The sequence below is a fragment of the Berghia stephanieae genome, chromosome 9, assembly GCF_034508935.2.
Source record: "Berghia stephanieae isolate SIO BIC M18660-M18661 chromosome 9, UCSD_Bste_1.3, whole genome shotgun sequence".
Lineage (NCBI taxonomy): Eukaryota > Metazoa > Mollusca > Gastropoda > Nudibranchia > Aeolidiidae > Berghia > Berghia stephanieae.
Window position 1 is genome coordinate 43,992,053 of NC_088368.1, and position 3,968 is coordinate 43,996,020.

At 37.6% G+C, this 3,968-nt stretch overlaps 1 protein-coding gene across 5 annotated transcripts in view; it reads right to left on the reverse strand.

The window, feature by feature from the left end:
• LOC144980297 (discoidin domain-containing receptor 2-like) overlaps positions 1 to 3,968 on the reverse strand; it is a 430,769-nt gene that overhangs the window by 317,835 nt on the left and 108,966 nt on the right. For 2 of the 5 annotated variants that reach the window (XM_078927946.1, XM_078927944.1), the window contains exon 2: positions 1 to 201. This exon is cut by the window's left edge and continues 48 nt beyond it. The exons of the other annotated variants lie outside the window; for them this stretch is intronic. The gene's annotated coding sequence lies outside the window, so the exon portion shown is untranslated. The remainder of the gene's footprint in view (positions 202 to 3,968) is intronic. 5 annotated transcript variants of the gene reach the window in all.

A 3,968-nucleotide genomic window follows, 5' to 3' on the forward strand; every position in this document is an offset into this window, starting at 1 on the left:
ATATCCATGCCTGTGTCCAGATAAACTTGAATGGGATGGAATGCTTGATGCCAGATTGAAGCCCTTGTTTGGTTTGATTTGTTGTTGTTGTTGTGGGGGTTGATATCCTAGGTCGTAGATGTTGTTGTTGTAGTTGTTGTCGTTGATAATCAACAAACAAGATGATGCCCAACGACAGGAATAATTAATTTCTTTAAATTTCTGAAATAGAATAGAACAAAAAGGAACAATCAATTTTATGCAACGTTCAAAGGTTAATGAGATCAATCGATTTTTCAAGCAAAGCTCAAATAAAAAACGTTTTACCGTATCTTATACCGTCTCGAATCAATAATATACGGGATCAATTCATATCACGGTCTTCTTCTTCTTCTTCTTCTTCTTCTTCTTCTTCTTCTTCTTCTTCTTCTTCTTCTTCTTCTTCTTCTTCTTCTTCTTCTTCTTCTTCTCCCCCTTCCTCCTCCTCCTCATCCTCCTCCTCCTCCTCCTTCTCCTCCTCCTCCTCCTTCCTCCTCCTCCTCCTCTTCCTCCTCCTCCTTCTTCTTCTTCTTCTTCTTCTTCTTCTTCTTCTTCTTCTTCTTTTCTTCTTCTTCTTATTTTTCTTGATGATTATGATGATGATGACGACGGCTATGACGACGATGATGATGATAATAATAATAATGATGATGTTGATGATAATGATGATGATAATGATGATGATGATGATGATGATGATGATGATGATGATGATGATGATGATGATGATGATGATGATGATGACGGTAAAACGCGGAATGTCGCAGTGGACAAAGGCAATGCACGCTTTACCAAGACAGAAAAAAGAAATATTAAAAAAATTCCCAACCTTATTATTGCCAATAAATGAGCATAACTTCCATTAGACAAAAGGCGCGTGAGGGGAAAGTGATAGCTACTTAGTGGGGGGGGGGGGGGGGGAGTGGAGGGGGGGGGGGTAAGAGAGAAACAGACAAGAAACGAAAAGAGAGATAGAATGAACATAAAGAGGAGGAAAAAAAACATATTAAAAGACACAACGTTTGAAATAAGCAGCATGAATGCAATAAAGAGCAGACAGAGACAGAGAGAGGGAAGGAGATATGTAGAAGAAAAAGCAACAGAATAATGAAAAGCGAAATGTTATGCAAACAAAAGGGGAGACAAGCGATGTTGGAAATTAGCAGAAATCCTACAGAGTGTACAGCGCGGTCGTCATTTCACTCGGCAAATACAAGCGTCTGCAATTAGTTTTGGGATGGAAAACGTTTTAAAAACAAACAACAACGCGATCTAGACTCTAGCAATATTTCGAGAATTAACTCTCTCCTTGCCGGCCATTTTATAATAAATAATAATAAATTGAGCTTTTATATAGCGCGATATCCACTAAATGTGCTCAAAGCGCGCGCTTTACAAGGGGTCCCTGGCCAACAGAAACATTTAACATGTAGGACGGGACATGACGCCTGTTAGGCGATATTACAAATTTTAGGACAAAGACAACGCTGTTAACGGCCAGGTACTCATTTTACACCTGAGTACGGTGATAGAATGTAAGTAAAGAGCTTTTTCCAAGGACTCATCTATGCGCCGAGCGCGAGGCTCGAACCCAGGACCTTCCGATCCGAAAGCGAGTGTCATACCACTAGACCACATAGCCGCAACAATTTTCTGGATTTTCCCCAAAACTTCACACCCAACCTACACAAAAATAGATTTATTTCACTCAAACACACAAGCTGTTTGTCCAGTTCTTGCTATACGATATTTTTTTTTATTTTGATATACGACTATCTATAGCAAACATTTGTATTCAAATATCATTATGATGTGCAAAAGAAATAAGAATGAGAGAAACGTTGGCTGCATCGTAACGAATGTGACGATTTTCATATGGGTGGTTAGGAGGGGGGGGGGGGGGGGGGGGGGGGGGGGGGGGGGGGGGAGGGGGGGGGGATAAAAATGGAAAATAATCGACGGGCACTTTTTTGCAGGTCTGGTAACCCAATTCCTTACGGGCTCATTCATTGTTGTAATGGAAATCTCAAAAAAAAAATTTGTTTAATGACGCGAAATATTGTCCATTAAAAACAATGTTAAAACTAGGCCCTTAGCCCTTACCAGCCATTTTCCGGATTTTCCCCAAAACTTCACATTCAACTAATACAAAAATATATTTTTATCATTCAGACACAATAGCAGTAAAGTTCTTTATCAAAACATGCTCTACAACACACTGTGTTCATTTTCTTTAAATTTTTTGATGTAAAAGAGAAATTTGAATAAGGAAAATGTTGGTTGTTTTGTATTGTAACGAATGTGACGATTTTCCTGCAGTTGGTAAGGAGAGGGTTAAGCGAGTTCGGATGTCAGACCTGCATATATGTACACGTCGGAAATAATAATAATAATAATAATAATAATAATAATAATAATAATAATAATAAATAAGAAGGAAAATAAAAGTTGTAAAATCTTTCACTAATTGTCTCGTAACAAAACTAGCAGCTCTCTTGCCACAGAGATGAGTATTATTACCTGTCAAAATATCAATTATTTCTGCCGAAAATTTTGGGCGATCTTCACAGCCCATTATCCATGATTGGGAATATAAAAATACAAGGTTTTTGAAATGTTAGAATTTCCACCTGAAATTGAGTTTCAAAACGTGGCTATCGGTTTACGTCAGAGTTGAAAAGAAAGAAAAAAAAACGAAAATTAAAATTTGGCCAGAAATCTCTTCCTTCAACAGCATGTCTAACGTCCTCTAAAGAACAAACAAAACCGTATTTAAAATTTTGGCTAGAAAACTTTGCCTTCAAATAACCATCGATTTAAATGACCCTCGTCTTGGCAAAAACTCTCAAACCTGGGGCTTCGCGAAGGCTTCACGAAGCCCCAGGTTTGAGAGTTTTTTGCCAAGACGAGGGTCATTGAAATCGATGGTTATTTATTTGAAGGTAGAATTTTCTGGCCAAATTTTTAAATACGGTTTGTTTTGTTCTTTAGAGGACGTCAGACATGCTGTAAGGTGTTTTTGGCTGGGACGAGTGTGAAACTGAAACAATCACATTTGGTGTGCATTCATGTGACGTTGGAATGTCAGGGCAGGAGGAGAAACAACATTGTAGACATTTTGTTTGTTTGGAATCAATGTGAAATATTGACAGCTCTCTATTCTTTAACAATCCAGTCACCAAAGTGTCTGTTTTTTGTTTTGTTGTTTTGTTGTTTTTTTTTTTTTTTGTTTTTTTTTAATAGGAAAAGAAAGATATTTAGTTGTTTGTATATTTGTGGCTGGCTAAAAGGGAAGAGAGAGAGAGAGAGAGAGAGAGAGAGAGAGAGAGAGAGAGAGAGAGAGAGAGAGTGGGTGGATATAAAAAACAAAGATTTAATTAAAACTGCATTTCCTACGTTTTTCTATCAAATTTAATGAGATAAAAACAGAATTGAACACATAAGCAAACAACCCAGAAAACATATTCAATTAAAACAGTTTGGGTTTTGGAATTTTGTGTTCATCTACAAGTCCATCCATCCATTATCCCAAAGAATGTGTAAAAGGCTCAGCTATTTTTGTTGAATAGAAATAATGTTTTTTTTCAATTTAATTTATCATTCTTGTGATTGTTAAATTTACGCGCTCGACGGGTGGCATATTTCAAATAGATAATTTTTTAAAATAAGTCTTTGTGCGGTTGTGTGGATCTAGTGGTGTGACACTCGCTTTCGGATCGGAAGGTTCTGAGTTCGAGTTCTCCTCGCTCGATCGGCGCATAGTTGAGTCCTTGGAGAAGGCGTTTTACTCACATTCTCTCACCGTACTCAGGGTGTAACATCGTTGTTTCTGTCCGAAAAAAAATTTGTAATATTATCATCATGTCCCATCCTAAATGTTAAATGTTGCTGTTGGCCAAAGACAAGACTCCTTGTAAAACGTTTTTGAGCACGTTTAGGGGATATTGCGC